Raw genomic sequence first — 26,672 nt, 5'->3', positions numbered from 1 at the left:
AACCACAAAAGATAGAAAGAAAAATTCCATTTAAAATAACTTTAGACAATATAAAATATTTGGGAACCTACTGACCAAGGCAAACCTAGGAAGTATGTGATCAAAATTACAAAACACTCAACACAAATAAAATTAGACCTAAACAATTGGAGAATTATCAATTTCTCATGTGTAGGTCAAACTCATACAATAAAAATGACCATTCTCCTTAAATCAATTTGCTTTTTCAGTGCTATGGCAATAAATCTACCAAAAATTATTTTATAGAACCAGGAAAACAATAACAATATTCTTCTAAAAGAACAAAGGCATCAAGAATAGCAAGGGAATCAATGAAAAAAAATACAAAGAAAGATGGCCTAGCTATACCACATTTAAACTGGATTATAAAGTGGCAATCATCAAAAACAATGTGGTAGGGGCAGCCAGGTAGCACAGGGAGTAAGAGCACCAGCTCCAGTGTCAGGATTGACCTGGAGATCGAATCCTGGGCTCAGACACTTAGCACCCACCCAGAAACACCTGGCCGTGTAACCTTGAGCAAGTTACATAACCCTGATTGCTTAAAAAAATAATAATAATAATAATAAATAAATCAATAAAGAAAAAGCTGGGAAACAAATTTTTCAGAAATAGCTGGAGAAGATATCAGAAAACTGGGACACTAAAGCGTATTTAAAGGAGTTGTGAACTGATTCAACTATTATGGAGAACAATTTGAAACTATGCCCAAAGAGCAATCAAATTGTACATTCCTGGGGCGGCCAGGTAGCACAGCAAGTAAGAGCACCAGCTCCAATGTTGAGAAGACCTGGAGATCGAATCCTGGGCTCAGACACTTAGCACCCACCCAGAAACACCTGGCCGTGTAACCTTGAGCAAGTTACTTAACCCCAATTGCTCATGGGCGGCCAGGTGGCTCAGCAAGTAAGAGCACCGGCTCCAGTGTTGGGACGACCTGGAGATCGAATCCCGGGCTCAGACACTCAGTACCACACCCAGAAATAACTGGCTGTGTAACCTTGAGCAAGTTACTTAACCCCGATTGTTTAAAAAAATAAAAAATTTAAAAAAAAATTGTACATTCCTTTCTCAGCAATTCAATGATTCAAGACAATTCCAAAAGACTTATGGTGGAAAAGCCCATCCAGAGAAAGAACTGCTTAGTTTAAATGGAGACCAAAGCATACTATTTTTTTTTTCTTTCTCGTGGCTTTTCCATTTTGTTTTGAATCTTTTTTTTCACAACATGATTAATGTAGAAAAATGTTTACATCATGGTTTATCTATAGCCTATCAAATTGCTTTCTCTCTTGAGGTGGGGTAATGGAAGGAAAGTATTATAAAAAATTTGAAACTCAAAATTTAAAAAAAAATGAATGTGGAAAAGTATCTTTACGTGAAATTAAAAAAAATAACAATTTTTATAAAAAAAAATTCAACCCACATTCAGAATATAGAATCTGGAACTGGTTCCCCTATATTTGCCAATATCTGACCTTCTGCTTGTGATTCATTTTTATGTAACTCACATTCACATATATCTTCAATGTTTACAAAGTGCTTTCCTCAAAACAACCCTAGGAAATAGGATATAGTATTTGAAGATTTGTGAAGTGCTTTATGTGTGTTATCTCATTAGATTCTCACAACAACCCAGTGAAGCAAGTGAAGTATTCCAAATTTGTTACCAAGGAAACTAAGACTGAGAAAGTTTTAGTGACTTTCCCAGGTCCACACAATCAGTCAATGAACATTTATTAAATGTCTACTTTGTGTCAGGTGCTGTGCTAAGTGCTTGGAATATAAAAAGAGGTAAAAGACAGTCACAGTCCTCAAGAATCTCAAAATCTAATGACAGAAGCAATATTCAAACAAATATGTACAAAAAAGCTCTAAATGGGAGAATAGGAAATGAATAAAAATAGCAGGGGTCAGGAAATTAGGAATAAGATATTTTGGAGAAAAATAAGAATTAAGAAAGGTTCGGAAATGGTTCTTATAAAAGATAAGATTTCAGTTAGGGTTTGGAAAAATATAGGAAAGCCAGTGGAGATGAGGAGGAATATTCTAAGTATGGGGGATGGGCAGAGAAAATGCCCAGAGGTGAAAGACTGGTTGTCTTGTTTAAGTGACAGAAAGGAGGTTTATCTTATTGTATTATTAAGGCATGAGGAAGTTTAATGCATAAAGAGACTGGAAAAATTCAGGTAGGGGGAAAGTTGTGAAGGGCCTTGAACACCTAACAGGATTTTATTTGACCCCAGAGCCTTTAGAGAGCTGCTAAACTTTAGTGAGTACGGAGGTTCCATGGTTGGACCTGCACTTTAGGGAAATCACTTTGGCAGCTAAATAGAGGAGTAGAGTGAGGAAAAACAGGCCATGTTATTAGTCCCGGCATAAGGTGATGAGGGCCTGCATCCTCTAGAGTAGTGGCAGCAACAAAGAGAGAAGTTTTCACAAAGGTGAAATCAACATACTTATTTTGTCTTTATTAAGTTGTTTGTTTACTTTTAGTTTTACAATATTCAGTTACACAATCCCTTCAATTTCAAATTTTTCCCCCTTTCTCACCTTTCCCCACCTCCCTTGCCCCCCTGTACCCCCAGCAGCATGAAATCAATTATAAGATCTGCAAATACTTTCACATTAGATATTAGTCAGGTTATAAAGAAGGAATATAATGGATGAAACGAACAATAGGAAAGAGGAAACAAAACCAAACAAGAAAAAGAGAGAGAGCAGGTAGTTTGCTTCAATCTGCATTCAAACTCTCTTCTTTCTAGTCCTTTATCTGAATGTAGACATCTCTCTTCATCCTGAGTCTATTGGAGTTGTCTTATAACCCTGAATTGCTGAGAAGAGTCCAGTCTAGCAAAGTTGGTCATCACACATATGTTGTGTCTGTAATTGTGTACAGATGATTTCTCCTTCTGCTCTTCTCACTCAGCATCAGTTTGTATAAGTCTCTCCAGGTAAATATGAAGTCCATCTGCTCCTCATTTCTTATAGCATAATAGTATTCCATTACATTTATATACCACAACTTGTTTAGCCATTCCCCAATTGATGAGCATCCCCTTAATTTCCAATTGTTTGTCACCACAAAAAGAGCTGCTATAAATATTTTTGTACATATGGGTCTTCCTCCCACTTCTATGATCTCTTTGGGATTCAACACTAGAAACAATATTGCTGGGTCAAAGGGTATGCACTTATTTATAGCACTTTGGGCATAGTTCCAGATTGCTCTTCAGAATGTTTGAATCAGTTCACGACTCTACCAACAATGCATTAGTGTTCCAATTTGTCTACATCCTCTCTAGCATTTATCATTTTCCTGTTTTGTCATTTTAGCCAATCTGACTGGTGAGATGTGGTACCTCAGAGTTGTTTTGATCTGCATTTCTCTAATCAATAATGATTTAGAGCATTTTTATATGCTTATAGATATCTTTAATTTCTTCCACTGAGAACTGTCTGTTCATATCCTTTGACCATTTATCAACTGGGGAATGACTTGTATTCTGAGAGATTTGACTCAATTCTCTGTATATTTTAGAGATGAGGCCTTTATCAGAGACATTGTTTGTAAAAATTCTTTCCCAATTTTCCACTTTCCTCTTAATCTTGGTTACATTGGCTTTGTTTGTACAGAACTTTTCAATTTAATGTAATCAAAATTATCCATTTTGCATTTTATAATGTTCTCTAATTATTGTTTGGTCATAAAGTCTTCCCCTCTCCATAAATCTGACAGGTAAACTATTCCTTGCTTTCCCAGATTTCTTACAGGATCAGTCTTTATACCTAGATCATACACCCATTTAACTTGATTTTCGTATATGGTGTTAGATAATGTTCTATGCCCAATTTCTGTCATGGTATATTCCAGTTTCCACTGCAGTTTTTGTCAAACAGTGAGTTCTTATCCCAAAAACTGTGGTCTTTGGGTTTATCAACCGTAGGTTACTATAGTAATTTACTGCTGAGTCTCACATACCCAATATATTGCATTGATCCACTACTCTATTCCTCAGCCAGTACAAGATAGTTTTGATGACTGCTGTTTTAAAATAAAGAATAAAATCTTGTATGGCTAGGCCACCCTCCCTAGCATTTCTTTTCATTAATTCCCTTGATATTCTGGACCTTTTGTTCTTCCAAATGAAATTTGTTAGTATTTTTCTAGTTCTATAAAGTAATTTTTTTGGTAGATTGATTGGTATGGCACTAAATATGTAATTTAATTTAGGTAAAATAGTCATTTTTATTACATTAGCTCAACCCAGACATGAACAATTGATGTTTTTCAATTGGTTAGATCTACTTCATTTGTGTGAAAAGTGTTTTGTAGTTGTGTTCATATAATTCCTGGGTCTGTTTTGGCAGGTAGATTCCCAAATTTTTTATAATTCTACAGTAACTTTAAATGGGATTTCTCTTTCTATCTCTTGCTGTTGGATTTTGTTAGAGATATATAGGAATGCTGAGGACTAAGGAGGGTTTACTTAGTATCCTGCAACTTTGCCAAATTTTATTATTAACAAAAATTAATTTTATCTCAAGTAATTGTTTACTTGATTCCCTAGGATTCTGTAACTATATCATCATATCATCTGCAAAGAGTAATAACTTACTCTCTTCTTTGCCTAATTTGACTCCTTCAATTTCTTTTTCTTGTCTTATTGCTAGTTCTAACATTACTGGTACCAAATTGAATAAGAAGGGTGATACTGGACATCTTTGTTTCACCCTTTATCTTATTGGAAATGCTTCTAGCTTGTCCCCATTGCATATAATACTTGCTGATGGTTTTAGATAGATGCTACTTATTTTTTTGAGGAAGACTCCATTTATTCCTATACTTTCTAGTGTTTTTAATAGGAGTGGATGTTGTATTTTGTCAAAAGCATTTTCTGCATCTATTCAGATAATCAAATGGTTTCTGCTAGATTTGTTGTTGATGTGGTCAATTATACTGATAGCTTTCTTGATATCGAACCACCCTTGCATTCCTGAAACAAATCCTACCTGATCAAAGTGTGTTATTCTTGTGTTAAGTTGCTGTAATCTTTTTGCTAATATTTTCTTTAAATTTTTTGCATCTATATTCACAAGGGAAATTGGTCTGTAATTTTCTTTCCCTGTTTTGTCTCTTCCTGATTTAGGTATCAGTACCATATTGTGTCATAAAAAGAATTTGGTAGGACTCCTTTTTCTCCAATTTTCCCAAATAGTTTGTAAAGTATTGGAATCAATTGTTCTTTAAGTGTCTGGTAGAATTCACTAGTAAATACATCTTGCCCTGAAGATTTTTTCCTAAGGAGTTCATGGATGGCTTGTTCAATTTCTTTTTCTGGGATGGGGTTACTTAAGTAGTTTACTTCCTCTTCAGTTAATCTGGGCAATTTATATTTTTTGTGCATATTCAACAATTTCACTAAGATTACGAAATTTATGTACATACAATTGAGCAAAATAATTCCTAATTATTGTATTAATTTCCTCTTTATTACAGGTAGATTCACCCTTTTCATTTTTTGATACTTGTAATTTTGTTTTCTTCTTTTTTATCATATTGTCTATAGGTCTATCAATTTTATTGTTTAGTTTCATAATACCAGCTATTGGTTTTATTTATTAATTCAATACTTCTCTTAAATTCAATTTTATTAATCTCTCCTTTGGTTTTAATTATTTCTAATTTAGTATTTAATTTGGGTTTTCAATTTTATTTTTTTCCTAGCTTTTTCAGTTGCTTGCCCAGTTTATTGACCTCCACTTTCTCTATTTTATTTGTGTATGCAATCAGGGAATAAAACTTCCCCTAAGAGCTGATTTTGCTGTATCCCACAAGTTTTGGTATGTTGTCTCATTATTGTCATTCTCTCGAATGAAGTTGCTGATTATTTCTATAATTTCTTGTTTGACCCATTCATTCTTTAGGGTTAAGTTATTTACTTTCCAATTAATTTTTAGTCTATCCTTCCATGGTCCTTTCTTAAATATTATTTTATTCCGTCATTATCTGAGAAGAATGTGTTTAATATTTCTGCCTTTCTACATGGAATTGTGAGGTTTTTATACCCTAGTGCATTGTCAATTTTTGTGTATGTGCCATGTACCACTGAGAAGGTATATTCCTTTTTATCCCCATTCAATTTTCTCCAGAACTCTATCATATCTTTCTTCTCTAAGATTGTATTTACCTCCTTAACTTATTTCTTGTTTATTTTGAGGTTAGATTTATCTAATTCAGAGAGGGGGAGATTGAAGTCCCCCACTAGTATAGTTTTGTTAACTATTTCTTCCTCTAATTCCCTTAACTTCTCCTTTAGGAATCTGGATGTTGTACAACTTGGTGCATAAATGTTAAGTAATGATATTTCTTCATTTTCAATGGTGCCTTTGTGACTTTTAGCAGTATAGAGTTTCCTTCCATATCTTTTTTAATTAAGTGTATTTTTGCTTCTGCTTTGTCTGAGATGAGGATTGCTACCCTTGCTATTTTTTTACTTTAGGTGAGGCATGATATATTTATGTATACATTTCAAATGTGCCTCTTGTAAACAGCATTTTGTAGGATTATGGTTTTTAATCCATTCTGCTATCCACCTCTTTTTTATGGGAGAGTTCATTCCATTCACATCCACAGTTATGATTACTATCCGTATCTTTCCCTCCTTCCTATTCCCTCCCATGTTTATGTTTTTATATTTCCCCCTTCTTCTGTCCCCTCCTTAAGAGTTTTCCTTTTTATCTCTACTTCCCTCCATATTCCCTCCTTATCAGCCCCACTCCCTTTACCTACCCTTCCCCCTTACTACTTCTTCCCTCCCTTCTAACCCCCCTCCCCTTTTCTTCCTTTTCTTAACCCGTCCAACCTCCTTCTGCCTGTAGGGTATGATTGATTTTTATGCTTAATGTGGTATGTTATTTCTTCCTTGAACCAAGATTGATGAGAATAGATCTCATGCAATGCTCCCTGCCCTCCCCTCTTTCTCTCTTTTATGATAGTTTTTATGTGTCTTCTCTATAGAGTCCTCTACATAACTGATTATATTATTCCCTCCTTACACCAGAACCAATGAGGGTGAAGCTCACATAATGTTTATCTCCCTCCCTTCTTTCCCTTTACTATAATGTTTTTATGTCTATTTGTGTGGCATAGTTTACCCTTTTCTTCTTCATTCTTTCCTCTTCTTGCATTGCTGTCCCTTTGCAACCCTTAATAAGATTTTTATCATCATTTTGTGTAATTTATATCCACACCCTCTATTTATCTATAATCCCTTTTAGATGCCACCATATGTATAGAATTCTGTGTGTGTGTGTGTGTGTGTGTGTGTGTGCTTTTGTCTATTTATCATTCTATATCTCTCTTGAGTCTTGTAATTAGAGGTTGAATTTACCACTGAGCTCTAGCTTTTTAATCAGGAAAGTCTGGAAGTCCATTATATCATTGAATAGCCATCTCCTTGCTTGGAAGATTATGCTCAGTTTTGCTGGATAGCTAATCCTTTGTTGTAAGCCTAGCTCTTTTGCCTTGCAAAATATCACATTCCAGGACCTCTGTTCTTTCAGGGTAGAAGCTGCCAGATCCTGTGTGATCCTCACTGTAGTTCCAAGATATTTAAATTGTTTCTTTCTGGCTGCTTATAGTATTTTCTCCTTTACCTGATAGTTCCAGAATTTGGCTATGACATTTAGTGGAGTTTTCAATTTGGGATCTCTTTCAGGAGGTGTCCGATGGATTCTCTCGATTTCTATTTTACCCTTTGGTTCTAGTATCACAGGGCTATTTTCCTTGATGAGCTCTTGGAAGATGTTGCCCAGGCTAATTTTTTCATCATGATTTTCTGGTAGACTAATAATTCTCAGATTATCTCTGCTGGATCTCTTTTCCAGATCAGTTATTTTTCCATTGAGATATTTTACCTCTTTTTCTAATTTTTCATACTTGATGTTTTGTTTGACTGATTCTTAATGCTTCATAGAGTCACTAGCTTCAATATGCTTGATTCTAATGTTTAGGGAATTATTTTCCTCAGTTTTTGAAGCTCCTTTTCCATATGTTCAGATTTCATTTTTAGTTCACACATTTTTCTTTTTAAGGAGCTGTTTTCTTCATTGCATTATTTCTCCAATTTCACAATTTTGATTTTAAAAGAATTATTCATTTTCTCTTCTACCTCTCTAATTTAGTTTTCAAAGTTCTTTTTGAGCTCATTTAAGAATGCTTTCTCTGCTTGAGGCCAGTTCATATTCCCTGTTAAGATTGCAGCTGTGGGGGTGGAGTCAATACTGTGTCCTCCTGAATTTGGTTCCTCCTGTTCACAATAATAGGATTCTAGGGTTTTTTTTGCAGTCTGTTTCTACCCATTTTGAGGCAGGCCTTATTCACACCCTTCCTCTAGGGTTCCCAAGCCCTTACTGTTTAAAATTTTGCTCTGGGGCAATAATTTCTGTGTTTTGGGGGTTGAAGGTTGGGGGATTGGAGCAGGCAGGATTTACTCTGCCATCCTGGTCCCTGGAAGTTCAGATAGGTGCTTTTTAAATTTCCAGGCTCTTGCTTGGTAGTCACAAGAGTAGCTGCTGACACTCCTGTGGACCCTTCATTTGTCTCTTAACCAGCTCTGTCTAAACCCAGCCCTGTGGTGACAGGCCTGGAATGGCCCTTGTGGTTGGTGGATCAATTTTCTGCCACATTGACCAGGCCTCTTCAGGGCCTCTGCACTCACACTGAGTCTGCCTCTGTGCTCAACAATCAACATACTTATAAAACAGATTGGATATGAAAAATAAAATAGAGATGTTGAAGATGATATCCAGGTTGTGAATCTGAGGGACAGATGGATAGGATTGCCCTCACACATAATAGGGAAATTTGGTGGAGGGCAGAGTTTTGAGTGAAAACTGAGTTCAAATTTGGTCATGTTCAATTGAAGAAGTCTAGGAGACATCCCTTTTGAAATATCTGAAACCCAGTTGGATCTATAAGATTGGAGGTAAGTAAAGAGCTTAGGGAAGGAAAATTAAATGTCAGAATTATTTGCAGATATACAATAATTAAATTTATGAAAGCTAATGAGATCACCAAGCGAAGTTATATAGAATGATAAGAGGGCCTGGGAGAGAACCCCATGGAATACTTTTAGTTAGAGGGTATAACTAAGATGAAAAGTCAGCAAAGAAGACTAATAAAGAATGCTGATTGGTAGGAAGAGATCCAGCAGAGAGCAGCAATCTGAAATCTGGAGAAAGGAAAATATTAAGGTGGCAAGGGTAATGGACAGTGTCAAAGGAGAATGAAGAATGAGAAAGGGTCATTGGATCTGGCAATTAAGAGATGATTGGTAACTTGGGACAAAACTGTGGAATGCAGTGGAATGATGAGGTTGGGATCCAGATTATAAGGAGTGAGGAAAGGAGAGAAAATGGAGACACCTATTGTAGATGGCCTTTTCAAGGAGATTGACCACAAAGGGCAGAAGTAATAGTATTTGTTAATGGGGATAAAAGGATCAAAAGAGAGTCTTTTTGAGTTGAGGGGATGACATAGTCATATTTCTAGGCAGAGAGAAGGATCCAGTAGACAAGGAAGGATGGAAGATGTGACAGAACAGGGATAACAGAGAAGGCAAGCCGCTGGAGGAGATGAGATAGGCTGGAATCACTTGTGAAGCAGAGGGGTAGGCCTTGGTAAGAAGTAAGGCTACTTCTTTACTTGAGACAGAGGTAAAGGAGAAGATAGTGGCAGAAGGCATCTTAGTGATATGACATGAAGAAGAGGGGATAATAATGAGCTCATGGAAAATGACTTCAATTTTTCATGTGATATATGAGGCAAAGTTTTCAACTAACAGAGGGGAGGAAGAGAGCCATGGGATGTTTTTTTTAAAAAGGTAAAACAAATTGTATTTGGTAGAGATTTCTATGGAGTGTGAGATAATTAGTTGATGAGGGATGTATAGTAGAGAATTGTCTAGTAGTGTAGAAGGCCCAGTTGAGGTTGTGTAACACAAATTGGTAATGTACCCAGTCCGAATTGTTACATAATTTTCTCCATCTAAACTCAGCAGCAGTTGTGGAGGAATGAAGTCAATGAATAGTAGGAGTCATGCAAGGTGGATTTTTGGCTGGAGACAATTAGTGATAAGATTAATTGGCCAGGGGCGGCCAGGTAGCACAGCAAGTAAGAGCACCAGCTCCAGTGTCAGGATGACCTGGAGATCAAATCCCGAGCTCAGACACTTAGCACCCACCCAGAAACACCTGGCTGTGCAACCTTGAGCAAGTTATTTAACCCCAATTGCTGAGGGGCGGCCAGGTGGCTCAGCAAGTAAGAGCACTGGCTCCAGTGTCGGGATGACCTGGGGATCAAATCTGGGCTCTGATACTCAGCACCACACCCAGAAATGGCTGGCTGTGTAACCTTGAGCAAGTTACTTAATGCCGATTGCTTAAAAAAAAAAAAAAAAAAAAAGATTAATTGGCCAGAGACTCAAAGGAAGAGGACAGTTGAATTGGTTTACCAAGGAGTCAAGGTAGAAAGAAGAGGAGAGAATGACTAGTTCACAGGTGATATCTGAGAAAGAATTGATGAGTCAAAGGATTAGAGAGTAAGTATCTCAGGCACGATTTAGACTTAGGTCTTCTGAATACCAGTGATATCACTTTTTCCACTATATCAACTGTCTAGCTAACATAATTCTTATTACTACTATTTAGTTGATAAGAAATATAATGTAAATAGCTGAAGTGACATGTCCAAGGCCACAGATAGCTTATAAGTGGCAGATCCTTGATTTATTATGTCCTGCAGCATTACATGTAAAGATAGTTTTCAATACTTATTTTTGTAAGATTTTGAGCTACAATTTTTTTCTCCCTCTCTTCCCCCCTCAAAAAGACAGCAAATAATCAGATAGAGTTTGTATATGTAAAATCATGTTAAACATATTTCCAAATTAGTTGTGTTGTAAAAGGAGATTGAGAGCAAAATGAAAAAAACATGAGAAAGAAAAAAAAAACAAACAAAAGTGAAAATAGTATGCTTTGATCTGCATTCATACTCCATAGTTTTTTCTCTCTGAATGTTCATACTATTTTCCATGAGGAATCTTTTGGAATAGTCTAGGACCATTGTATTGATGAAAAGAGCTAAGTCATACTTCATTATGGCACAATGTTTCTATTACTGTGTAAAATGTTTCTCTGGTTCTGTTCACTTCATTGAGCATTAGTTCGTGTTAGTCCTTCCAAGTTTTTCTACATAAAATTTCTTACAGAACAATAGTAATCCATTACATTCATATACCATAGCTTTTTCAGTCATTTCCTACTTGGTAGGCATCCTCAAAATTTACAATTCTTTGCCAATACAAAAAGAACAGTTATAAATATTTTTGTACCTGTGGGTGAGTGGTTTGTATTCTTATAAATTTGACTAAGTTCTCTATATGTTTGAGAAATGAGGGCTTTCTCATGAAGATATTTTCCCAGCTTTCCTTCAATCTCAGTTGCATTGGTTGCATTTGTTCAAAAATTTTTTAATTTAATCTAATTGAAATTACCTATTTTACATTTTGCAGTGCTTTCTTTCTTTCTTGTTTGGTCATGAACCTGTAACTCACCTAATTTCTCCTTTAAGAATTTGGATGCTATATCACTTGCTTCATATATGTTTAATACTATTAACATTACTTCATTGCCTATTGGGCCTTTTAGCAAGATCTAGTTTCCTTCCTTATCTTTTAAAATTAGATCTATTTTTATTTTTGCTTCCTTTGAAATCTGGATTATGAGTGGAAAGATCCTTGAGGCTATTTCCAGAGAAACATGCTACTGGACTTCCTGTCCAGGTAAATTAGTCCTTCCAGTGACAGTGGAGGTCTGCTTTCATGACATTTCAACAGTCTCTGTTGGCAGTTATCTAGTCCCTGACTGGTACCACAGGCCATTTTTGGTCCACTGGACTCCTCTTTAAAAAACCTCTTGGAAGAATTAACCACAGTTAACAGCATACTAGAAGGCTCATTACCCTCCCCCAAGGCATATTGACTCACTTGTCCTTATAGTACTGCAAATTCACTTGGTACTTAACATCCTAATTGCTAAGTAATGAAGGGTATGTGCTGTCATTGGGAAGAAATGCTGTTTCTAGGTCAATCAGTCTTTCCTTATAGAGGAGGACGTAAGTACCCTTAACCTGCAATCAAAAGATTTATGGAATAGGGTCAAAAACATTCTGAAGCAGGTCATCCTCTCCACTTCCTTTGGCTTACTCTCTTAGTTACCTGAAAACCTTGGCAGCATTCTCCCTCTGCCCCTCTCTCCTCTGATGTTTCTCCTCCTTATTTGCCTTGCCTTCTATCTTGCTATACATCATGTATCTCAGCTATTGTCTCCTGCCTAACATAAAATCAAAATCATGTTTTAGGTGGATGTGCCTTGTTGGTCTGCAGTGCCATCTCAGCCTTTGACCAGAAGGAGGGAATGTCAGGGGATTTATGATTCTCATATTAATGAATGTCATATGATGTAATGATTATACTATGGAGACTGGTTGGAACCCCCATATTTTCAGGATATTCTGGCTTGGGAACCATAGCTACAGCCAACACATTACAGAGGAAAGTGATCAATTCCTGAGCTTTTAACTGCCAAGTAAACTGAACAAGAGACTACTGCAGTCCTGTTCTTATCATGCTAACTGATTCTGTACCACACTGAATAATCAGAAGACTCAATGACTCTTAAGACTTGAGACAACCCACCTAAGAACTGTCCCCAAGTAACTCAAGAGCACCTGTATTTTCCCTGCTGCAGGCATGGCCCTGCCAAGGTAACTGTTACAAGACCAAAGAAGGATTGGGTTGTGATCCACCTCCTTGCAGGTTTTTTTTTTGGTATATAGACCCTGCCCTTGCACAGTAACAGAAAGCCCTCTCCTGACAGACTTACAGAGGCAAACTTATCTTCTTCACTCTGAAATCAATTAAACCACTACTTGATTTCTGACACAATTGCCTTTTGCCTGCTCTGTTCTACTCTGGCTATCCCCTGGTTAGAGACTAGTCCACCCTGTACTAAATTTCAAATGTTTCTTGACATAAGAATGTTTGAATGGTGTCTCCAGCACTAGACTCTAATCTTCTTGAGAATAGAGATTTCTCCTTTTTGGTTCTTTTTTACTGCCTTAATCTACACATGAGGACTTGACATAGTGTCTGGCACCATAGTAGATGCTTTCTAAATGCTTGTTGACTGACTAAGAGTGCTTTGGGGGATAATTAGATATGCTCTTAGCTTTTTAGTTCTACTGAGTAATATAGGAAAATAGAGAACAGCCAACTCTATTCCAAGGAAATGATTAAAAGATTACACAGGAGTTTGAGGAGCTCTAAACATCGTACTGCTTTATATCCTACAAGTAATATGAACTATATGGGGGCTCAAAATATTGTTATATGCATGGTCTCCATCTTACTTTGAGCAAGGTGCATCTGGGGACTCAATATTAAGCTACTAAGTCCAGGTCAGGTTTGTGCATCCATGGAAAAATGAGGAATCAGTGAAGCATAAAATAGATGGGCACTATTCTTCTGTCCCTAAATCTAGAACCCAATGTGCTTAAAGCTGAGAGACACAAACACCGTGAAGAGAAGCAGGAGTCAATGTTCAGTTACTAATGCATTTATTTGTATTGTAAAGAAATGATGAAGTAGATCAAGAGACATGTCCAATATGTGGGTCCACAAGATGACTTCAAGGGTACCTCCTGACTGCCCATCTTCCTTTCTATGAACTGAAAGAAAGGAAGAGATTTAGAGGAAATGAATGAACTGTGCTTGATTTGTTCACTTGGCTAATGGCAACAACAATGACAAAGTTGTACATTACAGAAATTTTTAAAAAGAGAACAAAACAAAATTTGGAGAGAGATCCTGGGAGGGATGCAGAGATACTAGTAAGTGGCACAAAGGAGAATGCGAAAATAGTAGATGAAGTTTCTCTGTGTGTGTGTGTGTCTCCATCCCTCTCTCTACTCTCTCTTTACTTCTCTATATCTTTGTCTCTGTCCCTTATTTTCTCTGTCTCTGTCTCCTTCTCTCTCTCTGTCTTCATCAGGGATAATGGTGCAGAGATAAGCACAGATGAGCAAATAGTTGATAGAAAAGGAGAATTATGAAGAGTTAAACTAACAGTACAGGGAAAAGAGCTCTAGAAAAATTTTGACACTGATTTGATGTCAGTTAATAGTCAGTACATATTTAAGCATGGACATCTGTTCCCTGAGATGAACAATGAAATACCTTGGAGTTGGGGAGAGTGGACAAACTCCTTATTGGCCACCTGGACGGCCTCCCTGTTGGCCAACTTGTTGACTTCCTTTCTGGCCACCTTGACGGCCTCCCTGCTGACCACTTTGTTGACCTCCTTGCTGGCCACCTTGTTGACCTCCTTGCTGGCTACCTGGACGGCCTCCTTGCTGACCACCTTGTTGCCCTCCTTGCTGGCCACCTGGACGGCCTCCTTGCTGGCCACCTTGTTGACCTCCTTGCTGGCCACCTTGTTGACCTCCTTGTTGGCCACCTGGACGGCCTCCTTGCTGGCCACCTTGTTGACTTCCTTGCTGGCCACCTTGTTGCCCTCCTTGCTGGCCACCTTGTTGACCTCCTTGCTGGTCACCTGGACGGCCTCCTTGCTGACCACCTTGTTGACCTCCTTGCTGGCCGCCTGGACGCCCAGGTTTTTTGTTACCACTTTGTTTCTGATTTTGTTCATCTAAGAGGAGACAGCACAGTTATAGAAATGTCAAATCAAAGAAAAGGCCTGATATGTAGTAGATGTAGACAAAATGGTTTGGGCCATAGGCTAATTGTTCAATGGATGGAGCCCTTGCTATTTTACAGGTAGCATTGAATGAGGGTGACCCAGGCTTCCCTGGTGGATATATAATATGTATCTATGAGATACAGGCCTGTCACAGGGTTAGCCTAAGCTTGTATGGAATTATGCGATGAATGATCATATAAGTGATTGGCAATGAACAAGCCTAGCATCGACTCATAGGATAGCAGAAGGAGGCTTTGGAAACTTGTTATAGCAAAAGCATGAGTTATCCCTCTATGTCTCTTGGTCACTGGTTTTTCCTACAGTGCATCCCCTCATTTGCACATGACCTCATGATCTCCATGTATTCATACCTCTTACACATTTCTGATAAAATTCTACTGTTCTACTTAGTTTAAATTAAGGAAAGTAAATTTAAATTTCAGGAAATAGTTTAACTATTTCCTTATATATATATATATATATATATATATATATATATATATATATATATATATATATATATAGTCTTAGTTATGAACTGTGTCCATCAGTCAACATTTATTAAGAGCCTAAAATGTTCCCAGTCCTATGATTTACTGGTAGAAAGTAAAACATCTCAGTGGACACTCTTGGCCTATGGTTTAAAAAAGCTTCTGTCCCATGAAATTCCTAGAACTTGGGGTGATTACAATGTGTTCTAGAATGAGACGGGTATTATGGGCTATGGTAGAGAAGAAAGAAGAGTGGAAAGGAGGGGATAAAGAAAAGAGAAGTAATAATTGGATTTAATGTTGGTAGTCTGCTTCCTTAAGATATGTTAGGGTTATGAATTGAACTATTAGTAACCTCTGATACTCTAGCTATTTAAGAGGGTGAAAGTGAACACAGTAAGGTTATTAGTATTATTTAGAGACAGGGAAGAGGTTTTTTTCTAAGAAAAAAGAACTGGGCTGATTTGTTCATGATTTGCCTCATTCCTTAGAATGGAACACATCCAAAAGGGCTCCTTCTCTGAATGACAAATTAAAAGTGAGGAGAGACACAAGCACAGCCCTCCCCAATTTATGTTATGAAAACCCTTGGAAGGTTCTACTTTATGATGCACATAGAGAAAATTTCAAGGTAAAGGTCAAAGTGAAGTCCAGCTGCACATTGGAATATTTTCTACCCAGCAGGCTAACCTATATTCTTATAGAGTCTTGTTCTGTGGGGGAAAAAATATAAGATACCAATGAAAGATGAACTTTTCTTCATCTTCACATTACTCCAAAAGTTTTGTTTCATTTTTCCCCACCCCGGGTAATAATGTCTTTAAATCTGGGTAAGGCTTCCTTGAGTCTTATGCCTTTATTTTCTTTTTTACTTTTTTTTTTAAGCACTTGGGGTTAAGTAACTCGCTCAAGGTTACATGGCCAGGTGTTTCTGGGTGGGTGCTAAGTGTCTGAGCCTCGTATTCGATCCCCAGGTCATCCTGACACTGGAGCCAGTGCTCTTAGTCGCTGAGCCACCTGGCAGCCCCTTATACCTTTATTTTCAAAGGGAAAGAAATAATCTACTTTTTTAGTATTTCTACAGAGCTAAACTTCCTCATGATAAAAAGACATTTTGTGTGTCAGAATATGTGTTTTTCATGTAAGATTTAAAACCCCGGGATTTAGAATTATAGGATGCCTTAAAGAGCATCTCCTGGAACTTCTTCATTTTCTAATAAAACAAAACTGGAGGAATTCAAGGAAGATGGCCAACAAGTTTTAATAAGTAGTTACCCATGTTCCAGGCACTGTGAATTACCCAACATTACACTGGAAAATTCAGAATTTTAATCTAGATCTTTTGACTCCAAAGACTTTCCTTTTATCTATGCATGTTGCCTTTCCCTAGAGATCTAGGAACTGAAATTCAGATCACAGCTTTCAAACTCCTAGCCAGCTATGCCTGGAGGCAAGCCATTTACCCTCTCTGACCTTGAGTTTCTTGATCTGGAAAATCATGATGAGAACCTCACTGAGAGGCAGAATGGCACAAAAGATTGAAATCCAGTCTTAGTGTAAAAAATCCTGGGTTAAAAGTCTACCTCTAGGGGCAGCTATGTGGCATAGTGAATAGAGCACCAGCCCTGTAGTCAGAAGTACCTGATTTCAAATCCAGCCTCAGACACTTGACACACTTACTAGCAATGTGACAAGTCACTTAACCCCAATTGCCCTCTGAAAAGAAAAAAAAAAGATTCGACCTCTGACATCTCTTGACCATATGAACATAGGCAAATTGCTCACTGCCTCAGCAGTTCAACTCTTTTAAAACACTAACTTGTTTAGCAGGAGCAGACTGATCTGCATTGAGGGGAGTTTCAGATTTATTCCCACTGAACTATGGTTCCATACCTTGATGACAGCTATCTCTGAATCAGGTACAACACTAATGTGACTTAAGAGTTCTGAGTTCCCATGTGGTGGACATTATTATGACATGACCACTTAGGCTAACACTGTATGCTATAAACACTTTGATAAAGAATAATAATATTTCATTCCAACACCTTCAGTTTATTGGGCAGGGTGCTTAATATCGGCTCATCTGAAAATGTTTAGATTAGTTTTGAGGAGGAGGATCTCTTTTCAATTAAAAAATCCCTTGTTGTGTTTTCTCTGTTTAAAACTTCAGCTCCAGGAAGACAGAAACTGGTCACTCTACTTTGGTTTCATGGATCTGTACTTTGCAAGCATTGAAAGCACACATTGACAAGAAGGAAGGACCCCATGCAATAAAAGGAAGAATTAAACTGAATGTCTATACATTTTCAAAGTCTGAATGGAAAATGATCAATTCAGTCATCTGTGTGTTTCTGAATGCACAGGCCTTACTTGTTCCATTAATGGAAACATTTCCTTAGAGGCAGAAAAGTTTTTACTTCTCTTATCTGTATTTTTTTCCCAATAGTTCAAATCAATTCATTAACATTATATTAAGTGCTTATTATGTTCCTGTCTTATTGTTAGCTTCCAGGCATGCAAAGAAAGAAGAAACAGTCCCTAATGTTGAGGAATTACTATTCTATTTGGAAATACAACTGACATAAAGAAAATAAAATAACAAAAGAAAAAATTGATTTCTCTGGTGAAGGGAACATTTGGACAGGGAGTAGGGCAGTAAATAAAGTTAGATTTCCTATAGGAGATAAAAGAAACAGAAATTTAACTTAACCTAGGAATTTTAAGAGGTAGAGATGAGTAGCAAATGTGTTGCAGGTGGGGGGTAAAGCTGGATAAAAGTATGGAAAGATGAAATGGTGTGCGTGAGGAACAGCAAGGAGCAAAGATGACTGAAGTAAAGAAAGAAAAACAGATTTAATGAATAGATTGGTTTTGGCTTCAAATCCATAATTGTCACTAGATTTGAGGAGTCATCAAAACATGGAAAATTAGCATACTTATTCCTTTTATATAATCCTGGGAAGACAAAAGTAACCTGAATTACTGAGATGGCTCATTCCAAATTACCTCACATGAATCATACCCTGACCATGACCCCCAGCCACCTCCTAACATGATTATAGATTCTTTGTGTCCCCTACTTACCCTCATTTGCTAATTGAGCAAAGCTCAGGCCCAACAGGGCTACTGAGAAAAGGAGCAGTAACCACTTGTTAGCAGCCATGGTGTAGACGTTACCTGTTCTGGAAGGACCAAGAGAAATTGCTCTTATAAAGACCTCAGAAAAGAATGTTCCCTTTGAACGTCACACTCAGTCCCTGATCTGAAGGCATTGTTCACGTCCACACCACCCCCATCCTTAAGTTTCAGTTGGATTGAGTTTGAGAGCTGACAACACTTTTGCCCCATACATACTGCCAAATAAAATTTACCAGAGCCTTTGAAGCCACCTTGCCCAGAAACCCCATGTATAATATTGTCATTAAAATGATGGATAGTGTTCCATTCTATGATTCTCCTCCCATATAGAAACCTGAGGGAATTTTGATATCTTGTGTTGCACAAGTCACGTAAATGTCATTGCTCATGTCCTTTCAGTAGTTTTCTTGAAGTACAGAGGATGAGCCAGTGAGGTCAATATTCAATGGAAGGGTAAAATAACAGAAATGAAATAACTGTGCAGGCAAGCTCCTGTTCCATTTCCTCCTATTAGAAGCTACACAAACACCAGCAGTTGTACTCTTTGGTTACCTAAGGATACCAGGCTTTATGGGACCAAGCTACCATAATTCTCTCCATCATGACTTCTTCAAAATTCCTTAAATATTTCCCAAAACCTAAATAAATGTTTCCTTTTCAGAACACATTCTTTCCCAAAGCTAATTTATGCCTCCTCTGAATATTCTGTTCACCAAATCCTACTAATCATGAATTATCACTGCAGGTTAAGAGTCTTTCTCTCTGTTTTTTCCTTTTGATATCCCATCACCAATTGACGAAGCCCATTCCCTTCCCAGATTCTTTGGCTCATAGAAACGAGTCCATAGGCTTAGAATGAGAACGGATTTTAGAGTCTGTATGGTCTAATCCCCTCATTTTCCAGATAAAGGACATGGAACTGAGTAGGTGAGCTGACTTGTGTCAGAAAGTAGATAGCAGAACCAGGGTGCCGACTCTCACCTATCGGTTTATTTAATGAAGGAGAAATCATCCATCATTTATTATCCAGGATGGAGACTGGTTATTACAATTTCAAAAAATGGGATTTTTGTTGACCTTATTATAGTCCTTGTGCATATTGTCCTCCTCGTTCAGTTTATTTGACTCTGCATTAGTCCACAAAATATTTCCTCTGTTTCTCTGAATTTATCATAGTTTTCATTTCTGACAATTTAATAAACAGTTCACCATATTCATATGTTCAAAATTTGTTCAGTCATCCTCTAGTAGGTGTTATTTCAAGTAATGTTTTTTTAATAATTCATAAAGTTATAAATAGCTTCTTTTATAAGTAGGATTGTTCCTTCTGACTTCCATCTCCTTGACCTTTAAGCTAAGTAGTGAGGTTGAGAAAAAGGCTATAAGCAAACTATTAACTACTCTTTCTCAATTCCAAATTATTATGAAAAATATATGGACCTATTCACAGCTTGATTGAAATTGTATAAATATGATTGTCTCCCCATTGTTTTTCTTCAGTTCTTTAAGATGTGTGTGATTCTCTGTGATCCCATTTGGATTTTTTTTGGGCAAAGATACTACAGTTGATTGCCATTTCTTTTTCCAGCTCATTATACACATGAGGAACTGAAGCAAACAGAGGTAAGTAACTTGGCCAGGGTGATGGAAATAGTAGTTGTCTGAGGCCAGAACTGAACTCATGAAGATGTGTCTTTCTGATTCCACACCCCAGAACTCTTTTTACCACTTTGCTTTCTAATATCTATCAAAAATAAACTATCCGTTTTAAAATAACTTTACATTTAAGAATTATAAGGCTAAACTTCAGTTATTTTCATTTGCAGTCATCTTATAATTAATGATTTGCAACAGTCTTTACAGTGGTTTTAGAAGGTTTGAAGTTCTTTGGGAAAAATGTTCAGTTTCATATTTTGGGAGACTATGCAAATGGCTATTTTTACTGAACTAACCTTTTTGTTTATTTCTTTTTTATTCTCTGTTATAAGGGATGCCCTACTGCACAAGGCAATGCTAAGATTTATTTGGAAATTATACGGCTCACAGAAAAGAATATAAATATATTTTTAAAAGAAAAAAAAGTTTATATTCTCCTTTGCAATTTAACTTTTGGGGAATATTCCAGGTTATCTATTGGTCTCTGTCTGCTATATGACTTGGATGTCAGATTATCCAAAATATTTTTAAAATGTCTCTTGCTGCCCTGTTTGTCTTCTTATTCTTGTTGCATTTACTTTATTAATATAAAATGTTTTAAATTTTATATACTAACAATTTCTCCATTGTTGTCACAGTTGGAAAGTATACCTCAGTTTGTTTTCTTCTTTCCCTTTTGCTTGCTTTTTTCTTTATTTTTCTTTTTTTGCTTCTTATTTTGCCCTTTTCTTTATTTCTTTCTTCCTTCTTCATTCCTTCCACGTTTATTTTTTCTTTCCTCCTTTCCTTAATTCATCCCTCCCTTCCTTCATTCCTTCTTGCCAACCTTATTTCCTCCTATTCTATTTTATTTCCTTCCTCCCTTCTTATGTTCTTTGTTTCCATAATTTTTTTGCATTTAGCTTACTTATCCACTTGGTTCATATAATCACAATTGATGCCATATGTAGGCTTTTTAAATGCATTTTATGCAAGAAATCTTGTCAGTGAAAGAATAGTGTTCCTCATGATATGTGTATTCTTAGCTATATAGAGTAATGAAGTGTTGACTTCTCAGTTTTGCTTAAATTTATCTGTTTTTATAATTTTTTACTTATCCTGAGAATTCTGATATTATGTCCTAATATTGCTTGATGTCTTATATTAGATTAACTTCATTCTTCTTTTTATATCCTTGTGATTCACCTTATTTTATTTCAGCTGTTTCTAACAAGAAGCCTCTTATTATTCCACTAAATGTAGACATTTATTTATATGGTAAAGTCATTTTGATAAAATTTACATGCCCTGATATGGAATAATAAATATATCTTTAATTATTTTTGTTTTATTTTGCCTTTAAAGTATTTTTCTAGTGGTAGTTATATGAAACCTGCATGTCTGTTTGTAGGTTAATTTCAAAACGTCTTGTTTATTTTATAGATATATTGAATGAACTTAGCTTTTCTATAATTTCCTCCTATATTTTATTACTAAATAAGAACTATTACTATTATGTCCTTATTTTATATCCTTTTTTATTTACTAAAACTGCAAAATTCTTACTTTCTCTGATGATTATATGGAGATCCTAAGTAAACCATCATGTCTTCTACAAATAATGAATTTTTTTGCTCTTTGCAATTAAAATTTTTTCTTAATAATGAAACAAAAATATTTCTTTATAAAAGGTAGAACAAAAAAAAAGGAAATAGTATGTGAAAGCATAAATATCCAGTAGGTACAGCTTGTTTTAAACATACACACACATACATGTTATATGGATAGATAATAAATGCAACTTAGAACATCCAAAGTTGGCCTAATGTTTGTTCTCTTCTTAATTTCCTTCCGTCTACTGTTGTGCAATTAAAAAATGTATATTTTATTAAACTCATTTGCTTTTGATATCACAAAAAGTATTTCTCTCAGTATCCATTTCTTTCTGAGAAAGCCCTCCCATGTAATAAATAATGTTTTTAAAGAAAAAAGAGTAAACAGCATCAACCTGATTAATCAATATATTGAAAAGTGTGAAAATATATAGAATGTAGCTTATTCATGGAACTTTTACCTCTAAAAGGAGTGGTTTGGACCTCTCTTCTCATATATCTTCTGTGAACCATATATATTTTTTTAAATTTTACAATATGGCAGTATAGGCAAGATGCTGGAGAAAAGCCAGTAAATTGCCTGAGCTCTCCTCGGTTTCCTTCTGAAATAACACTAAATTAAGCTTCTAAATGAATTCTGGAACAACAGAACCCACAAAAAGATAGAGTAAAACAATTTTTCTAGCCCAAGATAAATTAGAAGGACTTCAGGAAAGGACTGCCTCACTTGTGTCAAAGGTACAGGTATTGTCTGAGCAAGTTAATGTCAGGCTCTTAGCCACATCACAGATCAACAAATGGCCCACAGGCAAGTGACACAGCAGGCCACTTGTGAGGCCTCCAGGGCCAGTATAGGAAGCAAACAGCCAGGGTAATAACCCAACACAAATAGGCAGGAGTAGGCTGGGCCACCTCAGCAAAGTGAGTGACCCACCGGTCTTGGAGACAATCTCTGATATGACTAAGAGACCAAGGACTCAAGATAACTAGAGAGCTGAATAGGTTCGCCAGGGGTTCAAGATGGAGAAAAGAGAGAATAACTAGTGCATCTGAGAAAGAACTGAGCAGCCAAGGGATCAGAGAGTAAATATCTTAGGCAGGATTCAAGTCAGGTCTCCCCACTGCCAACTCTATCACTCTATCCACTGTACCAACTAACTTCCTAGCTAGTACAAGCCTTATCATTCCTATTTTATTGCTGAGAAATATATGGTTAACAGTTTAAATGACATGCTCAAGGGCACACACAGCTCATACCAGGAAGATCCTTGATTTAGACTTAGACTTTCTGACTAAACTGACTCCTAGACAACTCACCCCTCTGCACCCCCTGCCAGAGCCAACATCCATACAAAAACAAAAGGGAAAACTATAAATGCTAGAATAACTGAAAATGCTAATGTGAGGATTTTGAGGGAAAAGAGCTAGTCAAACCCAATGCAAACATGGTGTGACCTAGGGAATGAAGAAAAGGGTTCTCTGTTTAAATAGCTCCATTGTCATATTGGCCTGCATCCCAAATTTCACTATTTTGTTACTTTGGGTTAAGGCATTGTCCCTTATTCACATTTAAAATGAGGAAATTGAACTCTATAACCCTCAAGTCTTTCTTATTTTTTAATCTATGAGCCAATGAAAGTGTATATAACACTGGGACAGCAGATACATGAATATCAGTCATTAACTTCTGAGGGTGAATTAATGAGGAGAAGCTGATGTGATAGGGGAACCATAGAGTCAAAAGCCAGAAAGTCTGGTTGCCCACTCTGGCCAAATCATTTAACCTCTAAGAATCATTCAAGTCACTCCCTAAGGCCATTACTGAATATGGCCTCATCTGCATTGGTACAGACAAATTTTTCCCTGAGAAATTCTTATACCAGCAAAATCAGGAATTTGGCCCAAAAATGAAGCTTAGGATATACAGGTTTTAGTATGATCTTGGACCTCTCAATTAAACTTTCTGGACCCTAATTCCTTCATCTATAAAATGAAAAGATAGATTAGACAGACTCAGTTATTAACCTGAGGTCCACAGAACCCCATATGGGAGGATAAATTATAGGAGGTCCATGAACTTAGATGGGAAAAATAACAATTAGTTACATTTTTTTTAATCCTGTGTATTTTACTGTGTTCTACTTTTTTTGCATTTAAAAAGATAAGAAAAAATTTTACTTATGATTTTATCAGACTGCTGAAGAGGTCCATGGGAGACAGAAAACAGGTTAAGAACCCCTGTACAAGGTGTACAATTGAATGTCTTCCCCACTAATGAGATATTGGAGCCTTTACCTGGCTTGAACTGCAGACAGAGTGAGGTGAAGTGAATTTCTCAGGGAAAAATCTGTCTGTACCAATGCAAATGAGGTAATATTCAGTAATGGCCTTAGGGAGTGGCCTGAAGGATTCTGAAAAGTTAAATGATTTGGATAGAGTTGGCAAACAAACTTTCTGACTTTTGATTCTGTGCTCCCCCTGTCACATCTAGGTTTCCTTCCACCTCTGAAAAAGGATGGTCCTGTGATCTTTTTGTGTCTGAGACCTAGCTGCAACATCCATGTGGGTATGACATTGAAGAAAATTTAATTTTGGTGAGGGTTGGGAGGGAGACAATATATGGAAGAGCTTGTTTAACAGTATAGGATGATGTCCAGGGTGAAGTGACCTGCATGGGGTGCCAAAATTGGGAATATAAAAGAAGAGATGGGAAGCAGCCCAAAAGGTGTGGGTGCTTCTATATACAAGGATTACTGCTATGGAAAAGGAATTAGAGGCCTCAGCATCCTCTCCTTTTTTCTCTTCATTGAAAGAACAGCTACTGGTATCATCAAGGCATGGGAGCTGTGTAGAAATTCAGTCAGACATTTAGATTTCTGTTTTAACTAAGGACTGAGTTAGACAGCTCATTGATTGCTAAGTTCCTTTCAATTGAATGTAATGAGACATTGGAGCCTATGCCTGGCATGTCCTGCTGACAGAGTGAGGTGAAGCAATGCAAGGACATTTATAGTGCTATAACTTTTTTTTAAGCTGTATCTTATTTTTTCCCCTAAATGTCAAGACGATTTTCAGCGTGAATTTTTACATTTTGAATTACAAAATTTTCTCCCTCTTTCCCTTCCTCTTCTCCTCTCTTTGAAAAATGCTAGGCAATTTAATATGGATCATGCATATGATATCATATAAAACATATTAGCATAGTAGTCAAAGTTGTGAAAGATGAAAGGGAGGAAAATACATGCAAGGAATAAAATGAAAAATAATATGCTTCAATTTGCATTCAGATTGCATCAGTTCTTTATCTGGCTGTGGATAGCATTTCACTTTTTGTGTCCCTTGTATTTGCATTGAATCATTGCATTGTTGAGAAGAACTGAGTCTTTCATAGTTGATCATCACACAATGCTGCCGATAATATATACGATGTTTTCTTGGTTCTGCTCATATTAATTTGCATCAAGTCATACAAATCTTTCTAGGCTTTTCTGAAATCTGAGTGCTCATTATTTCTTACTGCGCAATAGTATTCCATTACATTCCTATGCCAGAAGATGTTCAGTCATTCTCCAATTTACGGACATCCCATAAATTTCCAATATTATAACAAAAAGGTCTGCTACAAATATTTTCATGCATATAAATCCTTTTCCCTTTTTATGATCTCCTCGGAATATAGATCTAATAGTGGTATAGCTGGATCAAAGGATGTGCACAGTTTGTTTGCCCATGGACATAGCTCCAAGTTGCTATGCAGAATGGTTGGATCTGTCCACAACTCCAATAGTGTGCTAGTATCCCAATTTTCCTCTCCAACATTGTCATATTCCTTTTCTGTCATATTAGACAATCTGATAAGGGTGAAATGGCAAACAGTGTTGCTTTTATATTAGTATTTCACTAAATAAGAGTGATTTAGAGCACTTTTCTTATGTCTTTTAATAGTTTTGATTTCTTCATTTAAAAACTGCCTGTTCCCTTTGACAATTTATCATTTGGGGAATGGTTTGTATTCTTTTCTTTTGTTTTTACTATTTTATTTTTTACTGCAGTGCTCTTTTCACTTAATAGTCTTTAATTTGTTACCAATTACATATAAAGAGAGGTTTTACTATTAATTTTTGTAAGATTTGGAGCTCCAAATTTTTCTCACTCCTTTTTTTCCCATGCCCAAATCAAGAAAGCCAGCATTCAGATATAGGCTTTACATATACATCCATATTCAATGTATTTCCACATTAGACATGTTGTAAAAGAAAAATCAGAACAAAAAGAGAAAAAAACTGCAAGAACAAAGAAACAAACAAACAAAAAGTGGAGTCTGATTTGATATGCATTCAAACTCCATAGTTCTTTCTCTGTATGGGGATAGCATTTTCCATCGTGAGTCTTTGGAATTTTCTTGAATCATTGTATTGCTGAGAAGAGGTAAGTCTGTTATACTTGATCATTGCACAATATTGCTGTTACTGTGTACATGGCTTTCTTGGTTCATATCTTCACTCAGTATCAGTTCATGTTAGTCTTTCCAGGTTTTTCTGAAATCTGTCTCCTCATCATTTCATTTCAAGCAATAGTATTCTATTACTTTCATATACCACAACTTGTTCAGTCATTCCCCAACTGACATAGCCACAACTTCCAATTCTTTGCCATCATAAAAAGAACTGCTATAAAAATGTTTGTAAATGCGAGTGAATGGCATATATTCTTATATGTTTGATTTAGTTCTCTAAATATTTCAAAAATAAAGCCTTTATCAGAAACACTTTATCAGAGACAGATTCTTCTGTCCTTTTAATTTTGGTTGTATTGGTTTGGTTTATGCAAAAGCTTTTAATTAAATGTAATCAAATTTATGTGTTGTACATTTCATAATAGTCTCTCCTCTCTCTCTCTCTCTCTCTCTCTCTCTCTCTCTCTCTCTCTCTCTCTCTCTCTCTCACTT

Source organism: Petaurus breviceps, unplaced genomic scaffold, assembly GCF_028583685.1.
Source record: "Petaurus breviceps papuanus isolate PSGF00001 unplaced genomic scaffold, PetGlider_PUasm1.0 90743, whole genome shotgun sequence".
In the NCBI taxonomy this organism is placed as follows: domain Eukaryota; kingdom Metazoa; phylum Chordata; class Mammalia; order Diprotodontia; family Petauridae; genus Petaurus; species Petaurus breviceps.
The sequence above is the reverse complement of the archived record's forward strand: the minus strand, read 5'-3'. Positions refer to the sequence as shown.